This window comes from Ambystoma mexicanum, chromosome 8 (assembly GCF_040938575.1).
Source record: "Ambystoma mexicanum isolate Mex_15411 chromosome 8, UKY_AmexF1_1, whole genome shotgun sequence".
NCBI lineage: Eukaryota > Metazoa > Chordata > Amphibia > Caudata > Ambystomatidae > Ambystoma > Ambystoma mexicanum.
This window is the reverse complement of record NC_090929.1, coordinates 1270812363-1270834447: the sequence shown is the minus strand read 5'-3', so window position 1 is coordinate 1270834447 and position 22085 is coordinate 1270812363. Positions and strand designations below refer to the sequence as shown.

Genomic DNA, 22085 nt, shown 5'->3' with positions numbered 1-22085 from the left:
CAGAGCTTGTGCTAAAAGAAAATGTGAATTTAAATGGAAGAATTCGCTTCAAAGGTGTCATGCAAATAGTCCAATAGAGCAATAGGTTCCAATAACTCGTATTGATGACTTGAGGAAATCGATTCCAACCAATAATACCTTTGCAGAGAATAGTGGTATATGTTTGTGATGTGCATTAAATATTCTTATTATAAGCACCCATTAATGGATATTGGAGCGCTTTTCCAGAAACGACGACTGAGTCCTTCCCAGTTTTCATTGAAACATGAAACCATCGTATAAGTTGTGTAGGCTGACCTTTGGTTTTTGATAGTGTGTATTTGCCCATCCGGGGTTGGATTCACTAAACTGTGGCCCCTGGGGAAATGGCGCACTTTTGTAGTAAAACGTGTCCTTCAGTTTCCCTTCTGAAATAATAGAACATGCCTGACTTCTTCATTTGTGGGCACGCGCTGGCCAGGGATGTTTCATGTTTTGCACGGGCCGCGCTCTATGCAAATGTGGGAATCCCTGCCATGTGCACGTGGTTTGCATCAAGAAATAATGCGTACAAGCAATCAGGCCCTCGCGTGCTCTCTTTATGTGTGCCACCCGGGAGGCGGGCACAGGCAGAGTGCGCCCCATTGATGCATTTTAGGAGCGTGTAGTTAGAGCGACTGCACCACTCTCCTACCAAGGGGCAGCTGGTTGCAGCCGCACTTACGCTGCCTGATACATGTGCCTTTGCACATTACAAGAGGGTTGTGCCTCGTGCAAATAGGGAATCCCCGCAACCGTGCACACGCTTTGTATTAATACAGCACGTGCACAGTGTAGCAGGCGAACTCACTGCTCTGCCCACCAGGGGAGCCGATTTAAGAATTTCCCGGGGGGGGGGGGGGGGGCAAATACAGGAAGTGACATCACTGGCAGTTATAGTACCGCAAATGTGCATGTAGTCACCAACGTGATGTAACGGCCCGTGGGGGGTGGAGGCGTGCACAGCGCAGAACAGTGGAAACATTGGCTAGCATGTACTAAAGTCAAGTAAGAAGGAGATTTAAGCCTTCGAGTTGCATTCCAGTAGGCCATCACTGCCCCTACTCCACCCCTCTATAATCATCCAGGTTGTAGTAGCCCTCAAAAGGCAGAGCAACACAACTAGTATGGGAGAACAAAATGCCGTCCCATCCTGTGATTGTGTCAAACGTCAGAGCAAAGTCTGTGCGTGTGCTTCCTACCTTGGAGCACAATCTCACTAATTTGGTGCAAATCTTGCAAGTGGGAGCAAGGGAATCCCCTGTGTGTGTGTGGGCTGCAGACCCCGGATCACATGCTCACTTCTTCAGTGTGAAACTCTGGCCAAGGCTCTTTAGGCAAGCATTCAGGATGAGTCTCATACCTATAAACAGTGTGATATATTGAGTGGGCACCTCACTCCTTGGAGCATAGTATCAATCGTTGCTGGTAATCTCAAAACTGAATGTAGGGGTGATAACTTGTGTCTGAGAGAGCTCATTCTTTCATTCAGGAGAGATAAAGGGGTAACAACCACCTGTATGTGGGATCAGGCTCATTTTGCCCCATGGCCCCTCCAGAAGGAGTGAGCAGGTTTTAAGACCCTGCTGATTCTGCTATCCGACAGGCTCGAGCCTTCTATCCCTTGCCCATCACGGCTCCCAACATCCTGAGCGGCAGCTTATGGACAGCAGGCAGCTCCGGACATGCCTGTTGCCAATTGAATGTAGACAGATCTACTGTTTAGACACTGGGAGAGAGCCATGAATCCACATTGGTGATGAAGAAGCACGCAACATACAGAACACAATGGTATAGTGTTGCAGTCCTGCTGAGAAATGACAATTCTGAGCACGTGAGCAGTAGGCTGGATCAGTGCTGCCCCATAAAAGGTGGAGAAGCCTCTGTGAGAAGTGGCAGTACTGTCCCAACGGTGAGAAGTGTAGTATTTTCACATTATGCTTAAGAACTTTAGGTTATTGAATAGTGCTGCTACATTCTGAGTAATTCCATCCCTTTAAATATATGAGCTCTTGTATAACCACGACAGTGTTGAGTTATTCTGATGATGACAGACTTGCTCAATAGTTCTGGTTCTGTATCATTAAATGTACTTCAGATCTTTAGAGTATCGGAAGGATAGCTCAGGGGCAACGTGCTCACCTTGGAAGCAAGACGACACAGAGCAACACAGGTTTGATCCCTCAGTCCGCGTAACACAGGTTCACTCCCTCGGTCCGCCCAACACAGGTTCGCTCCCTCAGTCCGCGCAACACTGGTTCGCTCCGTCAGTCAGCGCTTAGAAACCTCTGGGTAGTACACGCATTATAAATAACCAATTAAAATAAAAAGAAATTCATCTGTTGAGAAATGCTGGGGCCTTGTCAATAAGAGTGTAGCAGCTCAACTGAGAAGTGCTGATGTTGTCCCATCAAAAGTATAGCAGCCCCACTAAGATGAACTAGCATTGCCTCAACAAAAGTATAGTATTAACGCTGAGAAGATTCAACAATTATAGAAGCCCTGTTACAGCAGTACTATCCCATCAAGAGTATAGCAAGCTAACTGAGGAATAACAGCATTGCCCAATTTCAAATATGGTAGTTCTACTAGAAAGTGCTGGCTCATACGCCTCCGCTCCCGCCCATAGCATTCACCCTCACCACGTGCACACTCAGAGACATGCAGTCCCATTTGCCCTCTCCCTGCCCCTGCGCCTTGCCCCCTCCCTCGCTTTGCATATGTACCTCCATTTCTAAAAATCCTTCTGGGTTGGGTGTACCTCTACATCTGTGCACCCCTCTTGCCAACAGGGGTGCACAGATGTACAAATACACCAAACACAAAACGATTTTTAGAAATTGAGGGTGTTAGGCGGAAACCTGTGCAGTTCCCTCTGGGACCACTGCAAAAGATTTAGGACTACAGGTGTTTGGCAGTAAACCCACTTGGTAGCAGTCTGTACCACACAGATTCACTTGGTAGCTGTGGCTGAGCAGTCAGACTTCCCTCAAGAAGTGTTAGGCAGTATGTGGAGTATACAAAATAGGGCAATTTACACAGTAGAACAAGCAAACACGGAACAAGGCTTTGGTGTAAAGATATATAGTTATTTATTTATAAAAACACATCTATGAAAAACAGTCTGGCACTAATACGGCAAACAACTTCAATCACAATACTATAAGAAAAAGATCAATCCCCCTAACAATAGTTGGACAAGTCTAGGTTCACCTGCATCACTTATTTGCAGACAGAGGTGTATGCTTTAACCTAGATGGCACTCTAGTATTCGTTAGGACGGGAGAGAAAAATAAGGCAGGTTATGAAATCAACTCGGTACCAATACTTCTACGAACAAATGCAAGGCGAGTAAGGCAGGGTCTACTGTAGATCGCAAAGTTCAGAGGCCAGGCCCACTCGGAGAGAGGCAAGGTGATGTGTCCCAAAACAAAACGGTATCACAGTGGAAATGCACTTCGAGTCTTTGTCGCAAATTGTTATCGAAAGATTGGACCAGTTCAGAACAGAAAGTTACGAAAGCTTGGAGGCGACCCAATGGAAAGGCGAGGATTAAGACACCTCACTCTATCCGACAGAAAGGGAAGCCAGGCGGACACGGTACCTTGTTTGTGGAAAGACAGCTCCGGCGGGGGCAGTTGTTCCTGGTGGTGGATGCACGTCGGGTCTTTGCCAAGAGAAGAGATGATCTCGTCGTCGAAAAAAAGTTGAAGATCGTTGCACCACCAGGGAAGAGACCAGCCGCGGAGTGCTCCGTCACAAGGCACCACCTTTTGGTCGCGGTACAGAGGTAGTGGCTATCCGGTTGCCGAGGTGCTCTGCACGGCAATTCGACCACTTCGTTCTGGAGCGAAGAAAAAGCAAAGGGGACTGGTTGTTCCCACCAGTCAGGGGAAGAGCCTTTCCGGCAGGGAGATCTTCTCTGTCGTCGGGAAGTGGTGAGTCGGTTCAGCAGGGCTCCACCGGAGGCGTTGTCGTTGCAGGTCGGCTCAGCTTTACCCTCGTCGGATTCTTAGGTCCTGAGACGACTTCTAAAGATCCAGTCCCAAAAGCCCTGCTTTTATGCAGAAAACCCCCATTCATTCAGCCTAGATGTCAATCAAAACACGCTAAGTGGTGAGCGGGGTGGCTCACCACTTGGGCCAATCACACCAGAGTGCGACCTGAGTTGGCAAGGCAACTCAGTCCAGGGTGCCTAAACCCCCTCCCACACCCCATGTGGTACCCAGACAGAATGGAACCACTTTGGAGGGCCTCTGTGTAGAGGCCCGCCAAAAGTGGAACAAAGGGCTCAACCTTTGGTTTAGGAGTCACACAGACGAACACAGATGCCATTTTAAAAACCGAGTTCTGGCAGAAAATACCAACCGATAGATTTATTTAAGATAAATAAACCGGTGGTATGTTAGAGATTAACGAGGAAAAAGTATTAACCTCCAACAATGGGAAGAATCCCATAGAGTTATATTCGGGGTCGAATATAACAAGTAGTTTCCACTGCCACCAGCCAAAACTCGACGAGGGGGGACGGGACAGTGCCCCCTCGAATAACAGACCCAGGAGTAATCAAATCACTCCTACTAGTACGTCCACAATTGGATGGTTTGTACTAGTTCTGTTAGTAAATTTAGGTCTAGTAAAGCCAATGGTGACATTACATGCCCGGGGAGACAGTAGTCAGTCCCCGGGTATGGAGTCTATGGTGGAGGTCCGCTAGGACGCCCCAGTGTTACGGCACGGAGGGTGCGTTGTAACACACATAGCAAAACATATGAGACCCTATGGAGTAAAAGACCCCATAGCCCATAGAACACATTGACATTTAAAGGAATTACACACCTTCATGTCCAAGAGTGGGAGAAAAAGAGTCTCACTCTTGGCAGAATGGAAAAAACAAACTCCAGAAATCCAGCAAAGCTGCTGGGGGACTCACTAGGTTAGGAAATTCAGCCTAAACAGAGAACTCTCCCTAACAGAGGGACAGACTTGTTTTGCATCTGTGCCTCCATTTCTAAAAATCGCTTTGGGTTGGGTGTACCTCTACATCTGTGCACCCCGGTGCACATATGTAGAAGTATACCCAACCCAAAACAATTTTTAGAAATTGAGGGAGAGTTGCAAAGCAAGAGCCTCTTGCTTTGCATCTGTCCCACAATTTCTAAACATCGTTTTTCCCCGGCTTTTACCCGGGCCGCCAGAGCGAGACACAGTATGGATGGAACAAAGGGCCATCCATACTGCGTCTCTTCTCTCCGGCCGGGGGGGTGTGGGGGAAGGGGTCAGCCCTGACTTCATTCTGCGGAGGGGGGGTGGCGGGCCCCGCAGCCCCCCCGTACTCGGCGCCCCTGCTGCCCACACTGTGCTTGCTGCACTGTTCATGAGTACATGGGATTGGCATTCCAATGAGCAAAGGGGCACGAGGCCCTTCTTTCTGCGCTATTTATCAGATAGAGATAGATAGATCGATAGATAGATCGATCAATCGTGTTTTCATATGCGATTTGTGTATACCTTTTTTACGTCAGACACAAGCCTGTCAGAGCCATTATATTTAAAAAGAAAGAAAACACATCAGAAAAAGGGCTGTGCAATGCACAAACACAGTCACATGATGCAGTCAGCAGGTGCATCAGTTTTCATTGGATAATCAGTTTGTCTCCTTCCATGAAGGCGTCCCAGCCCTTCCTCTCCCTGGTTGCACCCCCTTAACCCTACTCCATCATCATAAACTAATTTTAGCTGGAAGGGCGGGTTTATGGGTTTGACTGGCTGGGCTGAAAAGTTAAATGTTTCATCTGTGTTCATACTCATATCCCACTATGCAAGTTATTGCTTTGCTGAATGACTTGACATTCAGATCTGTACTCCATCTATTAATCTGATAGAAGACTTGGAACTGGAACATACACTTTTTAGCTTTTCATCCATCACAATGTACTCTGCTGGTCTCTTGGAGTGCTGGAACCGGAATCTGCACTTTCCAACACAAAATGTGCCAGTGCACTTGACGACTGGCAACTGGAACGTGTACAATTCAGCAATACTTCCCCACAATCTGTAATGCTTGACTGCTTGAAGACCTGGCACCCAAATAAAAAGTTTTAAACTTTTTATTATTCTGTGAGATTTGAGATCATGCATCCAAAAACGGCTTCTACATTGCAAAGTCCTGCGCCACTCGAAGGTCTGGGCACAAAAAAGGAATTTTATAAACGTCCTGATGCTATTCAAGTCGATAATATGCTGATAGAAACTATATCTCCCACAACTCAACCCACTGGACCTCAATTGACTCTGCACTTGCAAAGGGTTCCAGAACCATGATGAAGAAATGTCTAATTAAGTGTTACATTCAGTAGGAGGGAGCTTCACAGGTGTTCAACGCTCATTAAGGGCCTATCCAACTGTGGTGTTGTACCATTCCAAACAACATGTCACGTGTGGGGGATCCCATGACACATGATGTGAGGAAGGGGAGGAGAGAGAGAAATAAAGTAAGCATGTGTGCCAGAAACGTACAGTGCGAACCCAACCCACAAGTGGCGGTGTGTAAGGCTACTAGTCTCTGTCCGCGCGCCAGGCGCCTAGGCATGGGGCATCGCACTGGTGGCAAGGTAGTAAAAGCCCCATGTGCATCATTGCCAGCTCCAGACCCAGCCGGTTGTGCCGCTGGTATGCGGTACAGCGGGCGTCAACAAGGGCCCAGGCCGCAATGTGGTGTGCCTGACGCTGATGACAGCACCCTGTGTGGCACACGAACAGTGTGCCTGGTAGGCGGGGTTCCAAGGAGTCTGGAGAGCTGAGGACCAGAAATGCACATTGCTCGGCGGCGTTCTGATGTGGAGCGCGCAGCGGATAAGGCCCAGCCCAGGCCCGGCTCTAGCAGGGGGGGCAGGGGGGCCAGGCCCCCTCAGAGCCAGCCCCTGGCCCCTCCAGAAAGGAGGCCATGTCAGTGGTGTTATACACCATTAGTAACCAAGGCAGTGGGGGGTGGACGTCACTCTAAACATTCATCAGCAACCTCAGAGACATCATTCTGAGAGACTGAACTGCAGGCAGCTGGGCCAGGATTTGTTTTCTTGCCCTAGACAATGATTTATGCCCCACAGCCATGAAAATACAAAAGATTAGGGAGATGGAGGGCCATTCACACCTCTAAGTGAGGTAGAACACGTATTTAAGCAGGCTGCCTACAACTATTTTCTCAAACCTAAAATCACAATTTTGGTTTCTGTAATTTAAAGTATGTTTTTTTTGTGTGGGAACATAGTGTTTTTTTAAATCATGCTGAATAATGAATAACACATTACTATCGTTTGGTCTTGGATGTCTGCTTGCATTCACAGTAATTTGGTAATATGGGCCTATAAGCGCTGATATTAATGATACATATGGTGATCCAGGAGGACCCTGGCAGATGGGGAGCAGGTGCAAGTGGATCTAGGTCACCTGGCCTAAACCCCGCCCACCTGGCGTCTTCCAGGTTGGCTCTCTTTTTCCCCACTTAGCAATCCCCGCCCACCTGGTGCCTTTCTGGTTGGCGCTCTTTTTCCCTACTTAAGGAGCCTTCCAGCCTCTTTTCCTTTGCAGATGGGGAGCTGGTGCAGGTGGATCTGGGTCACCTGGCCTAAGCCCCGCCCACCTGGTGCCTTCCTGGTTGCTGCTCTTTTTCCCTACTTAAGGAACCCTCCAGCCTCTTTTCCTTTGCAGATGGGGAGCAGGTGCAAGTGGATCTAGGTCACCTGGCCTAAACACCACCCACTTTCTTAGCCCTGCCTCTTCCTTCATGCTCTTAACTCTTAGATTAAGGGTGTCTCTCGCCCCGGGCGGCCAAAACAAAGGGCTGATGAAGAAAAGGGCAATTCCTGTTTGGACTTGTTCGGACCAGGAGGACCCAAGGCCCAAACCCCCAGCTGAGACAGCAGGTAAGCATGCACCAACATGTGTTTACTCCCTCTGTCCCCACAGGCCATGGCCACCCCTTCTGGCCCCCCTGTGATGTTCCCTTGTGCCCCGATCCCTTCTCGCACACAGGTGTCTGTTTTGCTTGATTCTTCTATCCTGCTCCCCCCCTCTCGCCTACTTCTGCAGGAGTCTATCCTGATACATTCTGGTTACACCGTCTTGTGGTCAATGCTAGATTTGACTTTTATGGACTTCATTGATTCACAGTGCATCACCCTTTCTCAACTCTCATGGTGGACTTCCTTTTCATCTTGTACTCATGGTGGCCCTTAATCATGCTGTTCCCATCTTCACCTTGTATAATGGCTTGCAACATGTGTTACTACTGACTTCTGCAATTGTATTCGCGCTCTCCTCTTGTTTCTCCACTCATTCTGACTACTTACTCTCTGCCTCCTCTCATGTTCTCCCTTTTCCTATCTCCTCCCCTCTTCTCCTTACTTTCTTCTATGCACTTACTCTATCAGAATTGTCCTTGGACGTAGTATGATAGGAACCTCATCTGTCTCCTCCCCCCTTTCTTGTTGCCCCCGCCCCCAGCACTATCTGAAATGTTGTCAGGCCTAGTACGATAGTCGCTTCTTTTGTTCCTCCCCTCCCTTTCTGCACTTGTCTCCCTCACCTTTTGTTTTTCTCCGGCTCTATCAGAAATGTCGTTGGGCCTAGTACGGCAGTCACCTGTCTGTTTCCATTTCCTTCTCATTCTCCCCTTCCCTTCCTTATCTATATTTTAGCTCTTGCACTATCTGAAATGCCATCAGGCCAAGTACGGTAGTTAATTTCACATACTTACTGTTCATGGCCTGTAAGAATGTCAATGTATTTTCCCTTGTTCCCTCCCTGGCCTTGAAGTGCTTTGAAACACATTGTGTATAGGCGCTATATAAATAAACTATCATATCATATCATAAGTACTGACTTGATAACCTCATTCTGTTTGAGTAAGTTAGCATGCAAACAGAATATGTCTGCGTGTTGTGGGATTTGTTTAGAAAGTATGATGTAAATCATGGGTGCTGGGTGTTTATGCAGTGCCGGAAATGAAACACGAACACCCATAAAATAAGAAAAAAGAAGAGCGTTTTCTATAATGTTGTGGACAAAGTATAAAAGATGCACATCTTTTATAACTAAAAAGCAGTATTTCAATATTTTCTAAAGAGTGCAATCAGAGGTGGATTTAACATCTGGACAAGGGACAATTGCCAATGTCCATCCGTTCCCCCCCCCCCCCTGTTCTACCCTCTCACCTGAAATGCAAACAGCAGGGCTGAACAGGCCCTACTATTGAGATTGTATCTTTTTTTTTTTTTTTTTTTAATATGGAACGCTTCACAAATTTGCGTGTCATCCTTGCGCAGGGGCCATGCTAATCTTCTCTGTATCGTTCTAATTTTAGTATATGTGCTGCCGAAGCGAGCACGAGATTGTATCTTTTTAACGTGTCTCAGAGACAGATTATTTACAACAGTAAGTGCTATGGCAACTATGCTGATGAATCTGTGTCTTTTCCCCTTATAAGGTGATCACTCCAAAGACACTGAGGTAATCAATGCCACATACAACCAAATCCAGCTCTGGATGCTGTATAATGGCCTAGCCCTGAATAACTCAAAAACTGAGATTATTATCCTGGGCACCGGCCCCAAGTGGTGCCAACTTGATCAGTCCTGTTGGTTCTTTTAAATTGCAGACTGTCTGCTCCCCACTTTGAAAATAGTAAAAACCGTGGAGTCACTATTGACCAAGAGCTCTCAATGAGGTCCCATATCAGCGGCCTAGTGTCTAACTCAACATACTATATTACACTTTTTGCACAAATCAGACCATTCCTTGAGGCCTCCAGTTGTGCCACCCTATCCAGGACGATCATTGGGAGCCGCCCGGACTTCTGTGCCAGCAGTCTACTTGGGGTAGGCAAAGGAGAACTCAATCGTCTGCAAGTTGTGCAGAACAACGCAGTGAGGGCCGTTATAGGTATGTTTAAAATAGATCATATCTCAACAGCACGCAGAGCATTAGATTGGCTCCCCATTACAAAGAGAATCGAGAGAACCAAGTTGCAGACCCTTTGCCTTGCACATGCTTGCATGTATGGAATAAGCCCTTCTTATATGGCAGCACAGTTGAAGTGGCTATCTAACAGGCGTATATCCAATAACACAGGGTTGCTTTTCACCCCAAAGGCCAAACTTGTACAGGTCCAAAATGGATGCTTCCCAGCCGCAATTCCTCAGTTGTGGAATACTCTTCCGCCTGATTTGAGACTGTGTGCCAGTCTTCCCAGGTTCAAACGTGTCCTGAAAACCTTTCTTTTCGAGTAAATGGATCCTTGGCCTCCACTAGTTTCCCTCAGGTTCTCCTTGGGCCTATCTGAGCTTCATGCTTTTTATTGTATGTAATGTCAGCGCTCTTTTGCCTCCGGGCCACTGTCCTAGCGCTTTAGAAATAAATTAATTGAATTACAGATGGAAAAAGGTAAAAAGGCAATGGCACATTAAAAATAATTATATAGGGTTTTAAGAAGCTGTTTGTGTGATTGTTGGGTGATTAGTAATTAAGGGGATACAGAACAAGCTGTGTGAACCAATAACCTTGTCATGCATTTATTTTCATTTTGTGTCTGTATCAGACCTTTTGTAAGTTCTCATTAATTGCTTTGCTGGAGCTTGTAGGCTTCCATTCAGGATGGGGAAAATAAAGCTACAGTCATAGGGGATTATGTTCCAGGTCAGGTGGAGTGGAAGAAGTGGAACTAAATGCATTTAGCTCCACTTTTTATGAGCTGTAGGATTTTGTCTGATTTGATAGGCAAAGTTGGAGAGCAGATCAGACTTAATAAGGTCCCCCTGCCAAATCCGATTGGTATTCCACCAACAAATATTTTTACGTTGGTGGAAAACTAATGGATTCCTACGGAATCTGCCTGACTTTTACACCTGGCAAAAGTGGACAGAATCAAAAGGAATCCATTATGGATGGCTCCCACAATTGTTAATTGTGGAAGTGATTTACACTTTTCCAGACACCTAGTGGTAAAGTAAAGAACAAAGGCGATTTTCACCCGTGTTTTACTCTTTATTTTTCCAGTACTTGGTGGAAACAATTAAAATGAATAAATGGCCTCTTTTGCAAAAAGTGCAAACAGGAGAATTCTGCTCTATGCAGTTTAGAATTCAAAACAAAAAGTCCCCCCACCCTAATCTTTTCATCAACATGTTTCTACAATGATGAAAACTTTCTCAGATTGGTTTATCATGTAACTTGTGCATTTTTGAAGTAATGTGTATAAAATTGAGTATTATTTTAGGTATACAAAGCCAAACTTCAACACATATTTGTACCAACTTGACTCAGAAGATGTGTAGTATCTAAATTTCAGGCTTGTCTGAAATTACGGCTTTAGCACTTAACCAAAGGGTATGATCCCGAGCATTGTTTTCAATTTCACTATGCCTTGTCTGTAAAAATTAGGTTCCTCTAGAAGTGATTCTGTTTGCATTATAAGCTATTCCCAAAAGCCCCACTCATGGTTTGATAGATGGGCAGCACATGCATAAGGACACACACACACACACACACACACCTCCCTAACTTTGAAAATATCCGGGCCAAGTAAACACATCAAGCTAAGAGTCATCATGGACAATTGCATATTATAACCAGTATGTAAACAGTATGTACCAGACAATGATCTACAGGGGCATGGCAGGGGAGCAAGGCCCTCTCCTTCATGCCACACCCCACCAGGAGCGATACCAGGAGGCCGGAAACCCTTCAATCAGCACCGTCTGCCTCCTGATGCATTTTGTGTTTAAAACATAATTTTGGACATGAACCATTGATGGGAGACATTCAGAATGGGACTACTGTAGGGGATCAATTGGAAAGGAGGGGGGTGGATGTGACTGGTTGGGTGAAGGGAGGCTGTGTATGTTATTGGAGAATATGTTTTTGTGCTCTAAATATTGCTAAGATCAACAAGACTACCTGTATTGATTGGGCATGGAATGTTCTGTTCTTGAAATAAAAAGAAGTTTGAATAAAATGTAATTTTGTAAGAAATAAAATCTTCTATTCCTTGCTTCAGTATTCTGGGGGATGGGGGAATCTATCCTTCACAACAAGATGGAGGGAGCGCAAGTATCTCCTCCAGGGACTGCCTGGAGTAGTCACAGTGCTCAGGAAGGTTATGTTGGGCAGAAACCATCTGAGATAGAGGGTACAAAGACAGGGGGCCTCACTGCACAGCCCTTTCAGAGGAAGAGCAGGAGGCATCACCCTCAATTCTCCCAAGCCAGGTAAGGAAAGGCATGCCGGGTGCTGTTGTGAACAGGTGGAAGGGTAGGTAAATGGGAACAGTGGTTAGGGCAGCTGAAGGAAGGTGTCTGATTGGTGAAAGGTGAAGGAGGATCAGATATAACAGAAAGGGGAGAGCAGATGGGAAGGGAAGATAGGTAGATTGAAGTTGCAACACTATTTGCCTTGCTTCTCTTTTGCTATGTACTGTTTTTATAGAGCGGTGCCAATGTATTTTTGCACATCCGAGAAAACAAATTGCTGGATCATGGGTCTGGGAAATCTGGATTCACGCCAGCACTTTGATTAAGGTACTCCTAGACCCACACCCAATGGAATGTGTGCTCCCCTAGTCACAACCCTGGCCCACCCAGATGAAAATTCCTGGAGCCGGGCCTGGCCCAGCCAATGCCGGTAAGAGCTGCATGCCGTTGAAAGGGCGTAGAAGTGGCCCGGCAGGCGGAGAAAAGTAAACCTGAGACCCGTGAGCAAGGACTTTCCCCTAATGTAAACGTTACACTCCCTGGGTGGCTAGGCAACCTGCGGGTCAAACTGAAAAAAGCATGCAGCCACCATTGGGGAAGCAAGGAGGCATTGAACATCAGCACTGAGCATAGTGCAAGGCCAGAGGCAGTGAAACGTAAAGGCCTGCAGACCCACGCGGGAATACAATATCCCCACAAAGCTCCACAAGGAGGCAACTGTGTACGGCCTGTACAAGCCGAAAGGAGAATAGCATGCACGCACCTCATACCTATTCACATCCATCCATGGAAAGAGAACACACAAGTAGGATGGACAGCCTGCAGGCAGGAGTGGCTGGAAGGGGTACCCCCAGCACCCGAATGGGAACAGCCGCAGAACAAGAATGACCCATCCCATGGTCAGATGCAACACATAGTGCAGTCACAAGACCATTTGACCCCTATGCAACAGGCGCTGCGCTGCAATGGGAACTCTGGCTGCAGCAGTCTGAACTCCGCGTCAAATCCAAAAAGACCACTGATGCCGAAGAGCGACGGACGCAGGGACTATATTTCACCAAAATGCCAGAGGTAGCGGAAGTGACATCACACGACCCTTGACTCCTGATGACATCACAGGAAGTGATGTAATTTGTCCCCACCCCAAAGTAATATCGCGGGAAGCATGGAACACGACCTTTCACCCGTTGACAATTCAGGAAGTAGCATCACATAGCATTGTACACTAGGAAAAATATGGTTACACTATCACTATAATGTGATGTACATTTCATACCTCAACGGATCGCCATATGTATCCTTAAGATCAGTGTGTGTATAGGCCCATATTACCTAATTACTGTGATTGGAAGCAGACGTCCATGACCAAATGATAATGATGTGTTATTATATAGCACTTAAGCTTAAGCGCTTTACATAGAAGAAATATACACCCAATATCACACAACCTGTGTTGGTACCCATTTATCAACCTCAGAAGGATGAAAGGCTCAGTTTAGGCGTTAGAACAGACTAAATCAGTAACTCACCCCCTGAAGTGTGCCTGAAAAAAACCTTTAATGAGTCTAGCAATTATTGTATAGAATTCCAGAAACACACATTTTTTGGCATTCCTATTCTTTCTTATTTAGGTTCAGTGCTGAAAGTGTTAGACTTGTGGCCCTCATGTTCTTATTTTCCTTCTTTTTTAAGGGGCCTGATCAAGAAAGCTAGCCACTCCCGAATTAAAGAGCCACATGGTGCTGGCCACAGCCCAGGAGCTTGCATTGCAAAAAAATAAAATAAAACAAAAAAAAAAGTTTTTTTAGAGGTTGAAAGGGAGACCACAGAGGTCGCAAGGGAGACCTCAGAGGTCACACTTGCGACCTCTTGCGACCCCCAAATGACGTCCCTGGACGGATGCTATTGATGCTAAATCTAGGCACATTAGCACTAAGACTATTTTACACCTTACCTAATAGAGGACAAGCTAATGATTTCGCAGCAGCGAACGCGGATCTGATTACGAAGCAGCGAAAGCAGCCCAGAATGGAAAATTCAGACTGGAACTGAACCCAGACTATGTGCGTTTCCAGTTGAGCATGGCCCGGCAAAGACCTAGAGAGAAAATCGATGATTTTTACGCCCATATCAGAGAGATGGCCCTAGGGTGTGAGTTCACAGATGAGGACTTTGCAGTATGTCAGCAAATCATCCATGGGATATATGATATGATATGGCATTTATACCGCGCCTGTACACAAGTGTTTCAAGGCGTGACGAGGCAGGCGAGGGGAAACAGAGGGAGGACAAAGACAGCGATCCTACTAGGCCAGGTGACAATGAGATTGCGCAAGTGCAGGGGTGGGGGGGAAAGGGCAAAAGCACAGGGGGAAAGGGAGGGGGGACAGTGCAGTACATAGGATAACAGTACGATAAATAAAGACAATAAATAACAGTGCGGCCAGCTGGTGGCAAGTGCACTGGTAAGTGCAGACATCAGGTGTCAAGTGCTAGTAGGGGCTCAGGGGATACAGAAACAGTCCCTGAGTGCAAGGGTTGCCAGGGGGGGCAGTGCAGGTGTGCAACTGGCGGGGAGGGGACCTGGGCCCGAGATCAGAGGGTAGCCAGGTAACCAGTGCAGTTTCAACCAGGAGATCAGCAGGGGAGAGGAGGAGAGAAAGCAAAAGCAAAGAGGAAGGTCTTGAGGTGCTTCCGGAACCGGAGATGGTTCTCCTCAAGTTACAGAGAGGCAGGGAGGCTGTTTCAGAGGGAGGCACCAGCAGAAGAAAGAGATCTCCCACCAACTGGCTGTTTGGAGAAGCTACTGACCCTAAGGGAGTTGGAGGTGGATGAGCGAAGAGCTCGAGAGGGAAGATATTTAGGAAGAGAGAGTTGAAGGTATTTCGGTCCCAGGCCGCAGAAGGACTTGTGGACAATGCAGAGGGTTTTGAACTTAATCCTCGCCGCCACTGGGAGCCAGTGCAGAGATTTCAGTCCTGGAGAGATATGATCTCCTGGCTTGAGGCCAAGGACAAGTCTCGCAGTTCTGTTTTGGATCAGTTGCAGAAGCCAGAGAGTAGAGGCAGGCAGATTTAGAAAGAGGCTGTTGCAGTAGTCCAGCCTAGAGAGAACCAGAGCTCTGGAGACAGTGAGCTTCTGGGGGAAGGAGAGGAAAGGGAGAATACCTCTGATGAGGTACAGCTGGTAGTGTGGCTTCTTAGAGACGTCAGAAATGTGAGGAGAGAAGGAAAGCGAGGAGCCGAAGATGACCCCTAGGTTTTTAGCTTCACAGGTGGGAGCAGGAGGAGGGCCAAGAGAGGTTGGCTAGAGAAGTTGAAGTTGTGGAGAGTCATCCTATCTACAAAAACCTTACCACTAGATCAGATCCTGGCAATGGGCTTACAAAGAGAATGCACCGATGAGCAAGTCATAGCAATGGAAGTGGCCATGAGCAGACTGCCGATCGACAACTTCAAAGAAGAAGAGAATATAGCAGCCATTAAATACAGACCTGATGGGAGAAGGACTGCTAATGCCCTGCAATGCCAGCCAGGTCAATGGCAACAATCCTGCGAATGGCGTGGCGGCTCATAGCACAGGGGGGAGCACTGTCCGGTGCTAAGAGCCACTTGCCGAAAATGCAAACAACTCAATCACTGTGCAGCGGGCGGCCTGACCTCACCCCCTCAGAAGAAAACAGGGCGGGCAAGCCACAACACATCCCAGAGGTGAGACAAAGGGAAAGCGAGAGCCGTATTAGCGGATCAAGGACATTTTAGTGATAGTGATCAGGAAGACGCAGCATCAGAAGAAGAATCACCCCTCGAAAGGCCAGTAAACCGGACCATGAAACGCACCTAACTAACAAGTTCACATGATCTCAGCCATTAAGCCATGCAAGAAAACTCACAAGAGGAAAACCACCCAACTGACCTGATCTTAGCTGACAGAATCCCCATGAAGGTGGTGATAGACACCAGAGCAACAGTAAATGTGATGCCTCTAGCCAAGTTCAAAGAACTGAAACCGCTACCCCACCTACAGGACAAGAAAGTGCAAGTATTTATTTTATGGCGGTAAGAAGCCCCTGCCCGTATTAGGATTCTTCCAGTCAGATCTGATCCATAACGAAACTACTTGCAGGATCTGCATATGCACAGTCAATGTATAAATGGAAACCCTCATGAGCTGCAAGACGGCTGAAAAACTCAAACTGATGTAGTTTGCATTCAGTGTCAACCCTCCCGACGTTGACAGACTTCTGGAAAAACATGGCAAATTATTCCAAACAATTGGGTGCCTGAAAGTTGCACATTGACCCGACCGTCGAACCCAGAGCAGTAAGACACTGCTGTGTCCCTTTCTTCTTGCGAGAAGCAGTAGAAGCTGAGTTAGATAAACTCAAAAGCCTAGGAATCATCAAGAAAACGTCAGGCCTCATTCCCTGGGTGGGTACCCCCCATGGTGGTGACACAAAAACCTAAACAACCAAACGCTCTATATGTAGAGACATGCAACTCCCAAATGTAGCGATAGGACGCAAATGCTACATAACAGCAACTATCGATGTACTGATTGTAGTTCTGATTGGAGAAATAGTGTTCAGTAAGCTGGACTTACATTCTGGGTACCACCAGAAACGCCAAGCGCAGGAATGGTGATACATCACAATGTTCTCGTTCCACCTCGGCTTCCGGAGGCACACCAGGTTGAACTTCGGCAAATCATCGGCGGCAGAGGTATTCCAGAACAAGATCCAAAGAGTCCTGCAGATTTAGCAGGAACAACCAATGTCAGTGGTGACATCCTTATCCTTGTGTATGGGAAGACGCATCAAGAACACAATACTTGGCTGGGAGCTCTACTGCAATGACTGAAGGAATCAGGTTTGACACTGCACGCTGAGAAGTGTGAATTTGGGAGAAAAGAACTTGCCTTCATTGTTTATGTCTTTAACGCTGAAGGAGTGTCACCAACCCTGCTAAAGTCACAGACCTAAAAGGAGCCAAAGCCCTTGCATCTGCCTCAGAAGTCAGATGATTCATGTAGATGGCAATGTACTGTGTCTTGTTTATTACAGATCTGGCCATGATCGCAGCTCTGCTGCGAGAACTCACCAGAAAAGGAGTGCCATGGGAGGGGTGTAAAGAACAGGAAAGGGTGTTTCAGCAGATCAGCGATCATCTGACCGGAAAAGCAAAAATGTACCTCCTCGGTCAGCTAGCCAAAATATTCACTGACCATAAACCGTTGATCCCAATTTTCAAGGGGTCAGCACTGCACCCACCAGCCCGATTGGAAAAGTGGATGCTACAACTGCAGCCTTTTGACATAGAAGTCATCCACCATGCAGGGGCAGACAACCCTGACAACTATTTATCCCGGCACTCAAGACTTGTGACCCGACAGGAATGAGAACACGTGTGAGAGACTGAAGAACATGTGTGCCATGTAGTGGCATGTGCCCGCCCTAAAGCAATGACCCCGCCAGAAATAGTTGAAGAAACAGAGCGAGACTCTTGCCTACAGCAAGTAAAACAAACAATACAGTCAGGAGTCTGGAAGAACTTTCTCTCAGCCACAACGCACCGTACAGCAGCAGCGCAAGAATAACTGTAATCCCTGTTTGGGATTCGACACAAACCGACATCAACCAAAGGCGTCATTCTAAAAGAGCATGCATTGTACTGCCCGAAGCGCTGGAGGCACGGGCCCTCAGGCTCGCACATGAAGCACACCATGAGGTACTGAAGACCCAGGCATACCTAAAATCGCGAATATGGATACCCACGATCCAACAGAGTCCTGACCCTAATTGGAGCCTGTATAGCCTGTCAATCCTACCAAGCAGACGATGGCCCCGAGGACATCTACTGGTAGTGGTAGATGCATTCAGCTGGTACCCAAAGGTGGAGCCTGTGAAGTCCACGGATGCATCTTCAGTCATAACTGCCATGGAGAGGATATTTGCAGTTCACTGCCTGCAAAATAAAGAGCGATAACAGACCCCCATTCACAAGTCGGGAGCTGCAGAACTTTCTGGAGAACCTCAACATACGCCACCACAAAATCACCCCATGCTGGCTGTAGGCCAGTGGGGATGCCGAAATGTTTCTGTGGTTTCTGAACAAGGTAATGCGCATCGCCAAAGACCAACAACAGTCATGGCTACTAGCAGTTTACCGGTTCCTGTGGTCATTGCGGCAGACCCCTCACACCGCTACCAGAAATAGCCCTGCTGCACTGATGTTCGGGGTTCCCATTCAGGCCGAACTTCCACTCCATCCCAATTAGGTGGTGCCAGAAATTGACATGGAGCAGGTAGAGAGAACTAGGAGGCACCACAATGCTAGAGAGAGAAGTGCCCGCCAGGCACACCACGAGAGCTCCAATCCAGAGACACTGTGTTGGTATAGAATTGATCTCCACCTAAGAAAATGACGTATGAATCACACCCCTGGACAGTGGTCGGGGCTGACCATAGCATTGTAACGGCTGCTCGAGGACAAGCTGTCATAACCTCGAACATATCTCACTTCCGCAAAGTACTGCAGACGATGTGGAAGGAGGGAGTCGCGTAAAATCCAAGAAGCAATGAGTCACCAGCCTATCGAGAGGAATCTTAAGGAGAGGAAGAAACGAGCAACACGGATGATGCCACACCGGCACCTGGCGCCCCTGATCCTGGTGCCTCCCAAGCTGAAGAAGCAGACTTCCCCGAGAGAAGGCACAGATCCCGCTATGCACTGAGAGAACAGCTCCAACCATTCTCCCAACTGCGAGGGTATATACTCAATGGGGTGTACCACTGGGAGAAGGTGCCACCGTGAAAGAGATGTCCAAGACCCCATGGCCCGCCGTACTGAACTGTGGTACAGTTGCACTATTGTTTTGTTAATGCACATTTTGGAGGAATGTGGTGTACCATTCCAAACAATGCGTGACATGTGTGGGAGCCCACGGCACGTGACGTGAGTAAGGGGAAGAGGAAGAGAAATAAAGTAAGAATGCATGCCAGAAACGGGGCAGTGCGGCGGGTGAAGCCAAACCATGAGTGTCTGTGTGTTTTATTGAGGGGTGGTGTGTAAGGCTACTAGTCTCTGTCGGTGCCCAGGGGCCTAGGCAGAGGTCATCACACCAACCACAGCGGATGACCTGCAGCCTGGCGAGTTTTATGCCTCTTCTTCGGTAGTTCACTGAGCCCAATGATTCCTGACCAAAGCATTGAATGTATTATCCCATCTGGCGGCTGTGTGTATTCTATTCTTGTTTTGTGCATCTGCTTGAAGCTGTGTTCTCTTACGAAGCCTGTGTTTCATCGCTTCTACTGTCAAACATGGGACCTCATTACAAGTTTGCCGGTCTGGTAACTACGGTACCGGTAAGCTTGTCCGTACCGTAGTTACCAGGCCGGCAAACTACGAGTTATACTTGTGGGTGCCTTTCCACCCGCCAGGACTGGCCTGCCGGGCGGAACAGCACCAGCGAGCAAAGTATGTCAGATGCACCAGCACCATTCTGAATTGCGCCGGGGCATCCGACCTCCCCTTTCCCATTGAGCCCCATGGGGTTTAAACAGGAATGGGGAGTAAAGGTTTCCGGCCCCTGGCAATGAGTAAATACAGGGTCCGCCAGGGTTGTTATGGCTCTGTATTTCCCCATTGCCAGGGGCCGGAAAAATTCGAAAGTTTGGCGGCAGCCTGCCGGTTTTACCGGCAAGGCTATCGCCAAACTTGTAATGAGGCCCATGGTCTTAAAGGCGGTTCTTAAATTCTCACGGCTGATGGACGCATTTTATTTGAACTCTCAAGGCTGGAGGCTACATTTTGAACTCTCAAAGCTGAAGGTTGCATTGTGAAAACTCACTGTTAGGCCGGTAGGTTTTGGTTATTATCACTGAGCAAGCTTCGCCCCTTGTGCAGTAGGCCTATTGCCTGCTTTGTGATGCAGAAGACTGCATATATTATGCATGCTTAACACTAAGCAATTCCTGACGTTTGTGATTTTCTGACTGCTTATTCCTTTTGTTGTTGGAGTATACTGAAAGCAAAAGAACAAGCACCAGTACACTAATTCAAAACCAGCAGTGGCTGAACTAGTCAGACTGCACTAGACATAAAGTAGTATTATAAGGATAGCTGGTATTATTATTCATAGTCGGTGTGGGATCAGTGTCAGATATGCATAGAGGAGCACAACAACAGAGGAGCTCTTAAATTGTCCCCGGCCAAATGTGACTATCTTGTTCAGCTTTTTGCTTTACATTCTGGGACTACCAGTCCTACATTTCCAGTAGGAAAAGAAAAACTGCAAATACCAGAATGCAAAATAAAACCTGCCATAATTAAACAACTTACACCTGTCATGTCTAATATTGGAAGCACTATCCAGAAAATTGCACCAAAGCAGAACACAACATTTGGATCTATGCCATTATTGCGACCCTCAGAAGTCTGACGGGCAAAAATGCGATTTTTTTTACCCCCCCCCCCCCTGTACAACACATACATATACAGGGGGAGACCCCCTGTAGCACCTCATACTTGTATTATATCCCATAACCCCCACATATATATGTGGGATAAGGGGGGATCCAAAAAAAAAGAAAGTCTGAATTTTCGGCAGAGTTCTGGAGGCGACATTTTGGTAAATTTCCCAACATTTCAGTACATGTTCTAAAAAACAAAGCATGCATTGGAAAATGCTCAACCTAAAGTGAAGGGGTCATTTAAATTTTCCATTCTCTGGGTTAACTTTATTATCCAGCAGTTGCCTGTCTATGGCTGCTCAAAATGTGTTTACTTTTTACATTTTCATATATTGACTGGCGGATCTGTATTGATTGCTTAATTAGTAGAATAGTATTTAGGCTACCATAAACCAGTTTGGTTCGATGCAAGATAAAAAACAGCACGTTATACTTTTTTACATTGTTTAAATACATATGCGCTTATCAGGTCGCCCCAATGATGTTGGAAGGTGGTTTAATTTTAACTGCTTGGTTAGTGTTTGACCCTTACTCACAACTTTAAGCCCACCTCGAGTTAACCTTAATTATTAATATGAAGAAAGAAACTCTTCTGGAGACTTGCGCCAAATTTGGTATTTAGAAACAATATTTAATCCACACAGTCATGCTTCTGTCTGTGTTGTTTCATACATTCAGCAGTACTCTATTCAGGATTGTTACAGCGTCACAATAAAATCAAATTGCCCCCTTCTGATTATTAGCACAAACACCACGGAGAAGAGCAAATGCGTTTCTGCTTCAAACCGTACCAAGCCAAATTTAGTTTGGGCTATTAGGTGGTGCTTAACTGTCACCTATAAGTTGTCACCTATAAGCCGATGCTAATGCATTGAAGTACAGGTAGGCAGGAGATGGCATGTGAGGAGTGACACACAGCTTGAAGGTGTTGTTTGGTTAATGACTCACCTATTGATTGCTCAATAGGCCCATTCCCACCCAATACCTGCAACTCCCCGCCCAAATCACAGCCTCCCGGAATCTCTTTGAGCATGTTCTTTCAAGTAGTACTCTCAAACGTTAGTGTGACAGTGTTCTTTCTAAGCCGTCTGCTGGGTTAAGGTCTGAATTGCAGCTGTAAATGGCTATTGGTGCAGTAAAAATGACTTTGCAAGTGTACCTTCAGCCCCTTGAATTAGAACAAATGATTTGTATACTAATTCCCAGCCCCCCTGCAGCTGGTTCCCTTCCTAAAGCATGTTGCAGAAGTGGATGTTATTATTACAGAAGGATAAGTTACTCAATATGTCTTTCATTTTTCCTCTACCAACGTCTGCATATTTGATCTCTTCTGTATATATATTTAAATG

At 46.8% G+C, this 22085-nt stretch overlaps 1 protein-coding gene and 1 non-coding gene across 7 annotated transcripts in view; one reads left to right on the top strand and one right to left on the bottom strand.

The window, feature by feature from the left end:
- BLNK (B cell linker) overlaps positions 1-22085 on the top strand; it is a 1905158-nt gene that overhangs the window by 1059068 nt on the left and 824005 nt on the right. The window lies entirely within an intron of this gene.
- LOC138474969 (U6 spliceosomal RNA) lies at positions 9300-9406 on the bottom strand. The gene has a single exon (XR_011269178.1). It is a non-coding gene; the product is annotated as a U6 spliceosomal RNA (small nuclear RNA).